At 42.7% G+C, this 15,888-nt stretch overlaps 1 protein-coding gene across 1 annotated transcript in view; it reads left to right on the plus strand.

Annotated features, from left to right (window-relative positions):
- The first annotated feature begins 1,183 nt into the window (after window positions 1-1,183).
- Window positions 1,184-15,888, plus strand: part of LOC130919114 (cadherin-24-like) — a 113,695-nt gene continuing 98,990 nt past the window's right edge. Inside the window, exon 1 of the mRNA XM_057841550.1 lies at window positions 1,184-1,331. The gene's annotated coding sequence lies outside the window, so the exon portion shown is untranslated. The remainder of the gene's footprint in view (window positions 1,332-15,888) is intronic.

The following is a 15,888-nucleotide window of genomic DNA, read 5'->3' on the forward strand; positions in this document are numbered from 1 at the left end:
CAGCCCAAATTTCTCAAAATATAAGAAAAAAACCATTAGAAGTTAGGGTTAGGTGATTGGCAGGTGGCAGGTTCCATTCTGACAGGTGATTGACATAAAACTGGGTTCCCCCACCTCACATTACCGGAATTGTGTAGCTCCACTGTTTTCAACTTAGCTTCCCTCCTCTTTCTCCTCAGTTATTAGGTCACCCACTTGGTTTCCATGAGTAAATGCAATTATCTAAGGATAGCACCACTATGTTTATAGGTAGCATAGGCGTGGAACAATATATTTCTTGTTGTTTGTTCTTCTACTCTTCTGTCTGCCTCCTTCTTTTCTGTCCCCCTATATCACCTTCCTGTTCTCTGCTTTCTCCTAATAAATAAAACATAATGAACGACCACATTGGGATTATATCAAGCTCCCATGTGATACATTAAAACTGCTCAGACCATGAGGACACTTGGATTCCTGTTCTCTGTGACCAAGCAGCGCAACTGAACAGGACCGGTAAAAAAAAAAAAAAAAAAACAACAACAACAAAACAAAACAAAAAAAAAAACTTTGAAAAATAAAAGTTACAATTCTTCCTTTGTGCGGCACGGTGGCTGAGTGGTTAGCACGTCTGCCTCACAGTTCTATGATCAAGGGTTCAATCCCGGGCTTCGGCCTTCCTGTGTGGAGTTTGCATGTTCTCCCCGTGCCTGCGTGGGTTTCCTCCGGGAACTCCGGTTTCCTCCCACATCCCAAAAACATGCATGGTAGGCTGATTGAACACTCTAAATTGTCCGTAGGTGTGAGTGTGCGCGTGAATGGTTGTATGTCTCCTTGTGCCCTGCAATTGGCTGGCAACCAGTTCAGGGTGTCCCCTGCCTACTGCCCCGAGTTAGCTGGGATAGGCTCCAGCACCTCCGCGACCCTCGTGAGGAAAAGCGGCATGGAAAATGAATGAATGAATTCTTCCTTTGTTTTGGTACATAGCATCGGATGGAGCCCTATACAATCAGTCTAGGAAGTCCAATCGTTAGGTTTTTGTCTGCACCTGTTTCCTGTCAACCAATCAACCATGTCTCGTACAGGTGCGCCTCGTTGTCTCGTCAATTTGCATGTTTTTAGTTGCTTTGTTCATTGCCGTCTGTTTTTGATGCCGCAGTGTCACAAAAACAGATGTTGCCTTTATGTGGTGTCGTAATTATGGGAAATAACCCTTGTCGAGCCGAATATTGCAAGTGAAGACCCCCTCAAGTCGAATTTTTGACTGGAGAAATGGGAATATATTTAGATACCTGAGACCTGAGACAACCTTTCACCTTTCAAAATGGCAGAGAAAGAACAAGGAGTTGTGACTGGTAAGAAACTAAGCTTTTTAAGAATATTTATTGTCAATCTGTTGCTGTCAAATCATTGTTTTGATGCCTACATAATAATGTACACAGTTATGCAATGTTTAATTTAGCCTTAGCTGTCTTGCTTCCATTCAATGGGATTTGGTGTTTTGTAAATTCTGCTTTGTTTATTTATTTATTTTTTAATTAAAACGTTTTTTTTTTCTTAAATAGCCCTGCTTCCCTGTGTTTTAGTCCACTTCATGCCCCTAAACCACTTTCGTTGTAACAATACATCGATCTGGATACTTTTCATTGAAGTGTTTGAGCAAATCCATTTCAACAGGATTGAAAAACGGATAATGTGGCTTAAATCTACAGAAAGTGACTTGGAAAGACCCCAAAATCAATGGGAAGTGGGCCAAAATCAACAGTATGTTACCTGGAAACAATCGAAAACTATTATAAAGTGACTCAAAAGCCTTATAAATTGACCCGGAAATGCCCCAAAATCAACAGGAAATGAACAATGAACAGGAATTGACAAATGAATGCCACAAAATCAACAGGACGTGGCCAAATATTAACAGGGAGTGACATGGTAATGCTCCGAAACCAATAGAACGTGACACAAAGTTCATAGAAATTGACCAGGAAAGTGACTACTGAATGCCCTCAATGTGCTGAAAGTGCCCCGAAATCAACAGGAAATGGTCCTAAGACAATATGAAGTAACCTCGAAATGCCACAAAATTAAAAGGAAGTGAATAATAAACAAGATTTGCAAATGAATGTCCCAAATGTAATGGAAGTGACCCAAAATCAACAGGTAATACCGTTAGTCCATCAGAACCAACAGGAAGTGACCCAAAATCATCAGGAAGTTACCTGGAAAGCCCCAAAACCAACAGGAAGTAAACAATTACAGGAAGTGACCACTGAATGCTTTCAGAACAAATGGCGAGATGCCCTGTCCCAAGACAAGGAACACCGGAGAACGCCCGATATCCATTTGATAACATGACTGACAAGACTCCAAGAGCCCCCTTTGACGCTGAGGTTGCAAAATCCACAACCCTCGTTGCCCTGACAATAGTAACTCCTGAATCATCCTGTCCAATCCACAAACAGACAATAATCCAGTGGTTCTTAACCTGGGGTCGATCGAACCCCAGGGGTTCGGCGAAGGTAAAGAAACGCAGAGCCCTATTTTCGTACGCTGATTAAATTTAGGCAAAGTGTTTTTTTTGGACCAGGTTTTGGACTGGTTTGCTCCCAATTTACAGGCTTAATCCATGTCTTTAACTACTAGTCCTTGATCTGATGACAGGAGGAACTGGTTGACTCGCACTTGGTATAAGGGAATACAACAGACCAATGGGCAGTGTGGTCTAAAATTTTGACCTGTTTATAAAACATGCTGTTAAAATGAGAAGAATTTTGAATGGGAAATTGCTAAATTATTAGCTTGCTAGCTTAGATATTTCCATGTGAAAATTGTGGTGTTCGGTACCTTCAGCAGGCATAAGAACCACTGCAATAATCCAAAACAACGCCTAAACACACCCTTCTTCCTAGTTGTATTGGGTTCATTTTGCCTACACTTATAAATAAGTCAAAAATGTTCTTCTATCCCAGACAATAGTAGGTAATTTAATTACCTGACATGTTTCGGCAAACACTTCCGCCTTTGTCAGAACCCTCTGACGAAGGCCATGTCATTACACCCTTCTTCCTGCCCACGACCCGAGAGCCTTCAAAAGACTGAATGTTTAACTAAGCATTGTCATTTTTTTCTCGGGAGCCTTTTGTTGACTTGTGATATGGTGACCTTGGATCCTCGCCTGGGTCCCTCTGTGCTGTATGATTGCTGTCGACTCAGAATAAATGGTCATCAATCGTCTCCGCTCGTCTGCGTGGCTGTCGCGATGTGATAGGGCGCACTTGGGAGGGGGGTCCCAGTGCCGGGATTGGCAATGGGGCGGTGTAGGGTCGGTCGCCAACGGGCTTACACTCACAAGGGATTCACACGGTTACTAGGTTCTAGATCACAGAGCTGATTTGTGTACACTCTACACCTTTCACTCACTTAGCTTATAGACTCCCCCACCCCTGTCCCCCTCTTTCCCTGGTCAACAGGCCCCCCACATGGTGTCAACCAGAAATACATCTAGCGGACAATAGCACCAACATATTAGTAGTTAGTGTAGACGTTCAGTGTATTTCTTGTTGTTGTCTGTGTTTCTTTTCGTTCTTCTCTTGTGTTCCTTTTCTTCTGTTCCCCAATAATCCCTTCCTGTTCACTGCTTTGTCATAATAAACGAGGTACGTTGAATGATCACAATGGGAGTATGTCATACTCTCAATGTGAAACATTAAAACTGTTCAGACCAACCGGGCACTTAGACTTCTATTCTCCGTGTCAAACAGCTGAACAGGACAGGTTTAAAAAAAAAAAAAAAAAAAAATGGGCAACTTGTGTTTCAAAGCTTTTTTCAATTTTTCAAAAATGGAGTCAGTACAAGGGGTTAAGACTAAGGTGAATGCGTTTGGCCTTTTGGCCGGGTTGTTGGAGCCTCGCCAGCCGGGGTTGTTGGATCTGCGCCAGCGCGGGTCCAGCGGTTCGGCTGGCGTGATTCCGGCAATCTGGCTAAAAGGTCAGATTCCCTTCAAAATGTACTTGAAGTAACCCAAAATCAAAAGAAAGTGACCTGTAAGTGCCCACAATAAATAAGAAGTTGTTAAAATGAATAGAAAGTGACCTGGAAATTGCCCAAAATCAACAGCAAGTGACCACTAAATTTCCCAAGTATACCGTATTGCCCCGAATATAAGACGGTGTTTTTTGCATTGAAATAAGAGTGAAAAAGAGGGGGTCGTCTTATATTCGCGGTCTAGACATTATGCCCATTCGCGACGCTAGATGGCGCCAGATATCATTGACGCGATGTTCTGTCATGACAGATCTCAGCTTTGCTCAAGTTTAACCAGTTTGCAATTTTTTTTTTGCAATTTTTTTCCTTATACAGATTTGTTTCAAGACTAGTTGCATTTAGACTTCACTTTGATGGTTAATGCAGTTATTGCAATTTTGTTGTTCTATCACAATAGATTGGTTTATTTTAGGGCTGTCAAAATTATCGCGTTAACGGGCGGTGATTACTTTTTTAAATTAATCACATTAAAATATTTGATGCAATTAACGCACGTGCCCCGCTCAGACAGATTTTAAATGACAGTACAGAGAAATGCCCACATGTTAATTGTTTCATGGAGTTTTGCCGCCCTCTGCTGGTGCTTGGGTGCAACTGATTTTATAGGCTTCAGCACCCATTAGGCATTGTGTAATTATTGACATCAACTATGGCGGGCTACTAGTTTTTTTTTTTTTTTTGATTGAAATTTTTACAAATTTTATTAAAACGAAAACATGAAGAGGGATTTTAATATAAAATTTCTATAACTTGTACAAACATTTATCTTTTAAGAACTACAAGTCTTTCTATCCATGGATCGCTTTAACAGAATGTTAATAATGTTAATGCCATCTTGTTGATTTAGTGTTATAATAAACAAATACAGTCCCTATGTACCGTATGTTGAATGTATATATCCATCTTGTGTCTTATCTTTCCATTCCAACAATAATGTTTACAGAAAAATATGGCATATTTTATAGATGGTTTGAATTGCGATTAATTGTGATTAATTATGATTAATTAATTTTTAAGCTGTAATTAACTCGATTGAACATTTTAATCGTTTGACAGCCCTAGTTTATTTACATTTCAAAAACCAGAAGCACTTTAGTTTACATATTTAAATGTTCAGATATTAAGATTTGAATAAGGCAAAATAACATGCTTTTTCTCTCAAATATATTGTTATAATCATTTGTTTCGGATGTACTGTAATTATTTTCTGTATAAAAAATTATTTGGTGTTCAAAAAGTATTTTTTCAATTTTGAGTCTCGAAAGAGAGGGGGTCGTCTTATTATCAGGGCAGTCTTATATTCGAGCCAATACGGTACTGAAAGTGACAGAAACATCAACAGGAAGTGACTCTTATTGATACTAAAGTTGACTCACGACCATCAACTGACACCAATAGACATCCAATTAATTTAAACTTGGAGGACTGACTGTGAATGCTCATCTTGTCCATTCTCTGCCAACCCTCCCAGATGGATTCAGATGGATTGGACGTCTACTCGTGATAAACTCATTCAAATTCACAGCAGATGGATGATTGGACGCCACGTGACTGGACGACAATTATCGCCAATGGCAGTGAAAAATTCCTTTCGTCTCTAGATATTGTGAAATATTCCACTCTCTCCACTCGTGCGAGTTACTTATACGAACGCCTTGATTGATTTCCATAGGGGCGCTATAAACGATAACGAGTCAAAAATTGATTCGCCGCCCTCCGCCGCGGGGATTCCTCGGGACTTCCCGATGCCGCTTAATGAATATGCGCGATTGTGCTGAAGTCGTCCGTTTGTGGCGTTTGCCCGTAAATTAAGTCATCCCGAGGAAAACGAGACGACGCGCAGATGTGTCTTTGAGCTAGCACAACGGCGGACGGCCTCGAGGATTATGCGGAGACGTCAAAACGTCTACTCGATAATTAACTATGCTTATTTTTTTTCCAATTTCTCCTTGCTGTCGCTAGCCTGTTTCCAAATAAATCCCAGGCGGAGTTGCGAGACCACGCTCGGCGCATTCTTAGCCTCCTCTTAACGAGACAAGTATGATTGAATAGAGCGAGGCTCATCCATAATAAAGCAGACTTTGGAAGTTCATTAATAAGGCAATCTATGACTGGGTGATGAACAAAAACGCATTTGCCTTGCCAATATTCTTCAATATTACTGTAATAAACACTGCGGTACACAATGAACTGACGTTTGGAGGCAACAAATGAAGGGATCATACAAAGCAAGCACGCATAACTCATCTTCATTGGTCTGGATTGCATGGGCACTGCAGCAAATCAGAATGATAATAAGGTGGCAAGCACAGACAATATTCAGGTTTAGGTTGATATTTGTGATTTAAAACATTCGAAATATCATTTTTACATACATGAGTGTACTGTGTGGTAATCAGTTGGAATATTCCTGCCTGAAAAACGTTGATATGACTTCCGATTAAAATTACGACCGGATGCAGTGTTGTTTTTGCCAGCCCTTTTAATATTCTTAGTCTTTTGGGCGAAAATACTTCTAACAGGTTTATCCATATAGTTTAGTAGTTTCAAGATTTGTTCATTTCCATCTAGCAGACAATTGCACGAGTCACAATGATCCGAGTAAAAAGTAAGTCCCTAGTCTTACCTGTTAAGGTCGAGTTGAGTCACCAGGTCACGTCGAGTCAAGTCACCAGGTCAAGTCGAGTCGGGTCAAGTCACCAGGTTGAGTCAGGTCGAGTCACCAGGTCGAGTCGAGTCGGGTCAAGTCACCAGGTCGAGTCGAGTCGGGTCGAGTCATCAGGTCAAGTTGAGTTGAGTCAAGTCACCGGGTCGGGTCGAGTCACCGGGTCAGGCCGAATGAGAGTCGGGTCGAGTCACCAGGTCATGTCGAGTCGAGTCACCAGGTCACACCGAATCACCATGTCACATCGCGTCGAGCTGAGTCACCAGGTCACATCAGGTTGGTTCAAGTCGAGTCGAGTTACCAGGTCGAGTCACCGGGTCGAGTCGGGTCGAGTCACCAAGTTGAGTCGGGTCGAGTTGGGTCGAGTCACCAGGTTGAGTCGGGTCATCGAGTCGAGTTGAGTTGAGTCACCGGGTCGGGTCGAGTCACCGGGTCGAGTCACCAGGTCGAGCCGAGTCGGGTCGAGTCACCAGGTCGAGCCGAGTCGAGTCGGGTCACCAGGTCACGTCGAGTCACCGGGTCAGGCCGAGTGACCGAGCCGAGTCACCAGGTCATGTCGAGTCAAGTCAGCAGATCACGTCGAGTCACCATGTCACATCGAGTCGAGTCACCAGGTCACATTAGGTTGGGTCAAGTCGAGTCGAGTCACCAGGTCGAGTCACTGGGTCGAGTCTGGTCGAGCCACCGGGTCGAGTCGAGTCAGGTCGCGTCACCATGTCACATCAGGTAATGTCACCAAGTCGAGTCAAGTTACCAGGTCGAGTCGGGTTGAGTCACCAGGTCACATCAGGTTGGGTCAAGTCGAGTCGAGTCACCAGGTCGAGTCACTGGGTCGAGTCTGGTCGAGCCACCGGGTCGAGTCGAGTCAGGTCGCGTCACCATGTCACATCAGGTAATGTCACCAAGTCGAGTCAAGTCACCAGGTCGAGTCGGGTTGAGTCACCAGGTCACATCAGGTTGGGTCAAGTCGAGTCGAGTCACCAGGTCGGGCTGGGTTGAGTCACCAGATCGAGTTGGGTCGAGTCACTAGGTCAGGTTGAGTCGGGACGAGTCGGTCGAGTCACCAGGTCGAGTTGGGGCGAGTCACTAGGTCATGTTGAGTCGGGTTGGGTCACTGGGTCGAGTCGGGTCAAGTCGAGTCACCAGGCCATGTTGAGTCACCAGGTCACGTCGAGTCGAGGCACCATGTCACGTCGAATCGAGTGGAGTTCACCAGGTCACGTCGTGTTTAGCTGAGTCACCAGGTCACATAAGGTTGGGTCAAGTCGAGTCGCGTCACTAGGTCACGTCGGGTCGAGCCGGGTCACAGGTTAGTCAAAACCTTCACCAGTCCACCCACAAAGCACTCAGGTTTATCTATGAGGGGAAACCTGATTCAGGAAGTCGAGTCAAATCTTGAACCCTCTCAGCTCAAGCGAGTCGAGTCGAGTTCCGAGTCCTCAAATTCAAGTCGACCCAAGTCGGAGTCTCAATGACTCGAGTCCAATTGTCTCCCGTCTCGTTTTCTCTGACGAAATCTCAAATTTCGTCTTTTTATTTAGTCGACGATTACTCAAAATGTTTTCGTCTGTAAAATGCAAAAGTTTTAGTTTAAAATAAATGGAAAATTTAAAGGCTCCCAACAATTTCGAGTGAACATTCACAGATGAGCACATGTTGAAGTGTCTAAAAGGATAAAGCCAACTTTGTGATGATACTACACACTTAGCAGGAAAAAAATGCTACGCTAACGCTACCAGTTACATTTGGTGTGGGATGATCACTCAGCACATACCTTTAAAGGCTACAGAAGCATTGCATATTCTCTGTTGGCAAGACAAGAAAGCAAATCTTACCATGTGTTTCAAAACAAGCAAACCTATAGCCTTGGTAGGACACTGGTGAGTAAGAGTGGGGGCGAAACACATCACATGAGTGACACAACCAAGTACTGCTACATTGCAAGCAAACAAAACATAGGCTACTGTAAGAAAATGCCACACATTGTGAACATACAAAACATAGAAAAATTACAAACTAATATAACATGTACACTAGTGAAGTATATACTGTAACAATGTACATGCAAACCTACCTTGAATGAGACTTAAAACCTGGAAAAAAATGTCTGACTTGAGTGTATACATTTTGAATCAACATACAAATAACGTCTGTGTTTTGCCTCCAGTTTATGCTGGAACTCACAGCGATAGATGGATCACCTCTTGGCTTTGCAATGTGCTTGCGCGGAAGTTTAATTATCGATAACCGCGCAAACACGTACCCAAGAGGCATCCGAAAAGCGACTGTCTGCTTTTTTTCTCTTAACGGGTCCCATGACGGACTAAATGGAGCAGAGAAACATTCTTTTTCGCTTTATCTAAGAATAGATAATACTGCCGAGCAGCCTGAGTCTTAATTTGATGGTGTTTTCAACACCTGAAAATGCAAGAAAGCCTGATAATACCATTACTATCAATTTGCAGTTATATAAACGCAAATACAGTGATGCCAAAACACATCTTTGATAAGATCCCTCTGATTCGGATGGTCATCTCTTGCTAGGCAGACTCAAAGGGGCATGGTGTGATCTGCCCCACAAGCTGATTACCAACAAACAAGTCCAAAAATTGATATGAAAAATGTCATCGTCAAAAGCAATTTTATTGGTTAATCATAGCAGATGTTCCTCATCAGATTGGCTACACATTTGGATGGTCACTTGTTGCTGGGCAGGATTCAAAGGGCTCAATCCGAACTGCCCCATGAGTTGATTAACTCATTGCATTCTATTGACAATGTACAGTGGGGCAAATAAGTATTTAGACAACCACTAATTGTGCAAGTTCTCCCACTTAAAAATATTAGAGAGGCCTGTAATTGTCAATTTTATTGGTAAATGATTGCAGATGTTGACCACCAAATTGGCTTCATATTACCATGATCACTTGTTGCTAGGTAGGATTTAAAGGGCTCGAGCTGAACAGCCCTGCAAGTTGATTAACTCATTGCCTTACATTCATTCATTGACAATGTATATATATTCGTGCCATTAATAACAGCCAATGAATTAATAACATCTTGAAGATTCTTCCATACAGATGGTCATCTGTTGCTAGGACTCATACGGGCATGGGGCTATCTGCCCCACGAACTAATTGACAACATGTCCAAATATTAATGTCATTTTAGAAATCAATTTTATTGGTTAATGATCGCAGATGTTGATCACCACATTGGCATATTACCATGATCACTTGTTGCTAGGCAGAATTTAAAGGGCTCGATCCGAACAGCCCCGCGAGTTGATTAAAAGCAAGGATTATAGTACAGTGTACAGGTAGTCCTGGGTTACGAGCAAGTTCCGTTACGACGCTGGCAATGTAAACCAAATTTCTGCGTAATCAACCCTTTAAATACCCATAAATACTCCTTAAATCTGAAAATAACTCTCCAAAAACATGTATTATACATCATTGTACAGTCCTCGCCATGTTGTTGGAGCTAAGTCCTTGCTAGGCTGGTAATCGTTCCCTTCGCTCTCTCATTTGGCTGCGCGGCTTCTTCGTGGGAGCAAATGTGCTCTTCCTCCGTGGATGCTTACGCTCTTCTTTTGGCGTGCGAATACGTTCTTCGTGTGTACATACGCATGTATTACCACTTCCTGCGCCAAAATAAAAGCATCCATCACAAAACAAAAGTCAAAATGACTACAAAATACTCCGGCGTCTACACGTTCTGACCCAGATAGCAAAATATAACTGGAGTGGACAAGGACCAGATGTACCGCAAATTTATGCCCGATTTCGCCAGAACTGGTCCAGAGTAGCAGACACTACATTTATGTATGGCCCTGATATGGCACACATGTTACCTAATCTGGGCCAGATTTGTACCAAAACCATTTTCAGCATTAAATTTGGGGTCCATCTTGTTGAATGTATTATACTGTAATATGTTTCTATTGCAGATTATTTTTTTCTATTAAAAGCAATCAGGACACTTCTTTTTCATGCCGTTTATTGATGCTAACATATTAATGCAATAGTATTTGTTAAAGTTCTTGGGTAACGGCGGACCTAAGCGCAGAGACGGAGGCAAACTGGCAGTGGTAACAAGAGTTCATTGACGACAAGAGGGAGTGGCAGACAGTGTCCGAAGAATCTGGTTGGCAGTTTGGTGGCAGAACAGGTAGGCTGGCGTTCTGGCAGGCAAGCAGTACAGGATATAGGGGAAAAAATGAGCTCAGTATCAGGATTACAAGATTCTTTGTTAGCTGAAAGTCACGTAGATGAGTTGTTGAACTGGCGATGATGTGAGCCTGAGGACCGGTTTAAGTAAGCTGATGATGATCCGCGGCACCTAGTCCCAGGCTCACCCATCTGTGCAATCAAGGCAGTGACACAAATGCACAAACACAAGAAGGAGGGGCTCAGTTTGAATAATAGTATTCAAACATTGAAAATTTTACAGCAACACAGAGTAAATGCTTTCTCCTTCCATATGTTGTGATGCAACAAGTTTTGAATTACTTAACTTGCAGACATGGCAGATTACTTGAATACACGGGCCATTTTATTACCGGTCGATTTAATAACATGTTTAGCAGTCAAGAAGTGACTTCAAAATGCAATTATGACTTTGAATAAAGCACTTACCATAAAAATTTCCGTATGCTGAGATGATGTGTTCTCCTGTTTAGTGTCACAGCGGATGCCCGCTTTCAGGGTACGCTCTGTTGTGATATCACACACTGACCGTTAAATGTCAGATTTTTAGCGTGTCGGGTCTGCACGGTCCGCTCCGGACCAGTGCGTAACCTATCATTTGGACAGTCAGATTGATGATCCCGACTGCATTCGGCGGACTGAGGCGTTCAGCAGACGTGATTACTATGTGAACCTAGTGAGCTGACCCCGGATGTAGCGCACAATCGCCTGCAATCGTGTTTTGGCTGTCAGATTGATGACCGTATCTGGCGCACTGATGTTCAGCGGGAGTGATTGCTATGTGGATCTGGGGAGCTGACGCCGGATCTGGTGCACAGTCACCTGCTGTCGGGGTTGTCGATGGGCATAACTTAGAGAGCTTGATCTTAATTGCCCATCAAACTGATTTACCCATTACTTGTCATTGACAACGATAGACATTCAATTCATTGATACCGAGATGACTGGCTGTGAATGCTCATGTTTCAGTGCCATTGACAGCGATAAACATCCGATCTATTTTGACTTTTTAGTCTAAATGGGTTTGGACGTCTAGCACCACCAATGTGTTAAAAACAAACAACGCGGTTAGTTGATACGATAAATTGATGTAACTGGACAATTACATTTTATCGGTTAGTCGGTCGGTGGACCTGCTACACTTTTGGATGGTCACTTGTCGCTAGGCAGAATTTAATGGGCTGGATTTGAACTGCACTACAAGCGGTTTGAAAACAACGTTTTGAATGTTTTGCTTGATTTTTTCCACAAAAAAAGCATTGTTCGGTCATGAATAACAATGCTAACATGAAAGCTTCAGTCAAATCGTGACAGGATTTCTTACTAAACCCATTTGAGAGCTTTGTAAGACGCTTTTGTTTCCACAAAGAAATCATATTAAAATCCCCCGTATAAACAAGCCGGCCACGAGATCTCCCGACCTTTCGATTGGGATTAACATCCTGTAATCCGTACGGATTAGCAGCGAGTCAAGAATCCGCGTCTTCAAAACGGAGTCGAGATAGCGCGCGTTCTCCGCCGTCCGCCATGTTCGACTTTTTCCCCTCCGACGGGATTTGTTTGAGTAGTTTATTCTACCGGTTTGCCTCCGCCGGGATTTCCGCTTTCCTCCGCAGAGACTCACAGTGTGAACTCCGCCGCATTTGCTCGCTTTTCCGCACACGAGCTCCTTGATGGAGGTAATAAGCTCGGTGAGCAAGCGGAGCGCAGCGGCACATAAATTGTCTGGGAAACGCTCACTTCATTAAAACTATTCCTCCAGCCGGGAATTAAAAATCCCATCAAAGAAGCGTGAAGCCGTGGAGAGGAATTACACTCGGGTGTAGTGGGACGAAGTAAAAAACGCCGGCGGTAAAATTCCAGAGTTGTTCCACGCGTCCTTGACTAACGACTCCCTTTCGGCCGGCAAACTCTGCCGGGCCTAAACATTAGGTACGTCGGCGTCATCTAATTAAAGATGCGAACGGCGCCCCCTTCTCTCCGTGGCGTGGCAAACGCCCAAAATGATCATCAAAAACTTTGACACCGTGTGCCCACATCAGATCAAAACAGATTGCTAATTTTGCATTTCCCATCTGAATTCTGCAGTCTCGCTTCATCATAGCCATGAAATGGCCTAAAACGTCCGCTTTAGATTGATCAATTTAACCCCTTGATGCCTGAATTTAGAATTAAAATACAGTATACAGTTGTGGTCAAAAGTTTACATACACTTGTGAAGAACATAATGTCATGGCTCTCTTGAGTTTCCAGTTATTTCTACAACTCTGATGTTTCTCTGATAGAGTGATTGGAACAGATACTTCTTTGTCACATAAAACATTCATGAAGTTTGGTTCTTTAAGACTTTATTATGGGTGAACAGAAAAAAGTGATCAAATCTGCTGGGTCAAAAATATACATACAGCAGCGCTAATATTTGGTAACATGTCCCTTGGCCATTTTCACTTCAATTAGGCGCTTTTGGTAGCCATCCACAAGCTTCTGGTTGAATCTTTGACCACTCCTCTTGACAGTATTGGTGCAGTTCAGTTACATTTGATGGCTTTCTGACATGGACTTGTTTCTTCAGCATTGTCCACAAGTTCTCAATGGGATTTAAATCAGGACTTTGGGAAGGCCATTCGAAAAACCTTAATTCTAGCCTGATTTAGCCATTCCATTACCACTTTTGATGTGTGTTTGGGGTCATTGTCCTGTTGGAACACCCAACTGTGCCCAAGACCCAATCTTCGGGCTGATGACGTTAGGTTATCTTGAAGAATTTGAAGGTAATCCTCCTTCTTCATTATCCCATTTACTCTCTGTAAACTACCAGTTCCATTGGCAGCAAAACAGCCCCACAGCATAATACTACCACTACCGTGCTTGACGGTAGGCATGGTGTACTTGGGGTTAAAGGCCTCACCTTTTCTCCTCCAAACATATTGCTGGGCATTGTGGCCAAACAGCTCGATTTTTGTTTTGTCTGACCACAGAACTTTCCTCCAGAAGGTCTTATCTTTGTCCATGTGATCAGCAGCAAACTTCAGTCGAGCCTTAAGGTGCCGCTTTTGGAGCAAGGGCTTCCTTCTTGCACGGCAGCCTCTCAGTCCATGGAGATGCAAAACACGCTTGACTGTGGACACTGACACCTGTGTTCCAGCAGCTTCTAATTCTTGGCAGATCTGCTTTTTGGTGATTCTCGGTTGAATCTTCACCCTCCTGACCAATTTTCTCTCAGCAGCAGGTGATAGCTTGCGTTTTCTTCCTGATCGTGGCAGTGACAAAATAGTGCCATGCACTTTATACTTACAAACAATTGTTTGCACTGTTGCTCTTGGGACCTGCAGCTTCTTTGAAATGGCTCCAAGTGAATTTCCTGACTTGTTCAAGTCAATGATTCGCTTTTTCAGGTCCATGTATGTATATTTTTGACCCAGCAGATTTGATCACTTTTTCTGTTAACCCATAATAAAGTCATAAAAGAACCAAACTTAATGAATGTTTTTTGTGACAAAGAAGTATCTGTTCCAATCACTCTATCGGAGAAAAATCAGAGTTGAAGAAATAACTGGAAACTCAAGAGAGCCATGACATTATGTTCTTCACAAGTGTATGTAAACTTTTGACCACAACTGTATATACAGTGCTAGCCAAAAGTATTGGCACCCCTTCAATTCTATCAGATAATGCTCAATTTCCCCCAGAAAATGATTGCAATTACAAATGCTTTGGTAGTAATATCTTCGTTTATTTTGCTTGCAATGAAAATACACAAAAGATAAAGATTTTTTTTTTAATCCATCAATGACTTTCTCACAATGCTCTGCTGGAATTATAGACCATTCTTCTTTGACCAATTGCTCCAGGTCTCTTGGATTTGAAGGGTGCCTTTTCCAAACTGCCATTTTCAGATCGCTCCACAGGTGTTCCATGGGATTCAGGTCTGGACTCATTGCTGGCCAATTTAAAAGTCTCCAGTGCTTTCTCTAAAACCATTTTCTAGTGCTTTTTGAAGTGTGTTTTGAGTCATTGTCCTGCTGGAAGACCCATGATCTCCAAGGGAGACCCAGCTTTCTCACACTGGGCCCTACATTATGCTGCAAAATTTGTTGGTAGTCTTCAGACTTCATAATGCCATGCACACAGTCAAGCAGTCCAGTGCCAGAGGCAGCAAAGCAACCCCAACACATCAGGGAACCTCCGCCATGTATAATTGTGGGGTCCAGAGAACATTCTTCTAAAAGGATTTTGGCTTTCTCAGGTAAGTTTTAGCAAACTCCAGCCTTGATTTTTATGTCTCTTGGTCAGAAATGGGGTCTTCCTGGGTATCCTACTATAGAGTCTCTTTTCATTCAGATGCCGACAGATAGTATGGGTTGACACTGTTGTACCCTCAGACTGCACGACAGCTTGAAGTTGTTTGGATGTTTGTCGAGGTTCTTTATCCACCATCCGCACAATCTTTGAAATTTCCCGTCCATTTATCTTTTCCGTCCACATCTAGGGAGGTTAGCCACACTGCCATGGGCTTCACTCTTATTGATGACACTGCGCACGGTAGACACAGGAACATTCAGGTCTTTGGAGATGGACTGGCAGCCTTGAGATTGCCCATGCTTCCTCACAATTTTGCTTCTCAAGTCTTTAAAAAGTTATTTGGTCTTCTTTCCTTTCTCCATGCTCAATGTGGTACACAAGGACAGAGGTTGAGTCAACTTTGATCCATTTTATTTGGCTGCAAGTGTGATTTAGTTATTGCCACCATCTCTTATGTGTCACAAGTAAGTAACAGGTAATGTTAATTACACAAATTAGAGAAGCATCAGGTGATTTTTCAAAGGGTGCCAATGCTCTAGTCTGGCCCATTTTTTGGAGTTTAGTGTAAAATGATAATGATTAAATTTGTTTCCATTCTATTTTGTAATTTTTTCATTGCAAGCAAAATAAATGAAGATATAACAACCAAATTATTTATAATTGCAATCATTTTCTGGGAGAAATTGGGCAAT

The sequence above is a fragment of the Corythoichthys intestinalis genome, chromosome 7 (assembly GCF_030265065.1).
Source record: "Corythoichthys intestinalis isolate RoL2023-P3 chromosome 7, ASM3026506v1, whole genome shotgun sequence".
Lineage (NCBI taxonomy): Eukaryota > Metazoa > Chordata > Actinopteri > Syngnathiformes > Syngnathidae > Corythoichthys > Corythoichthys intestinalis.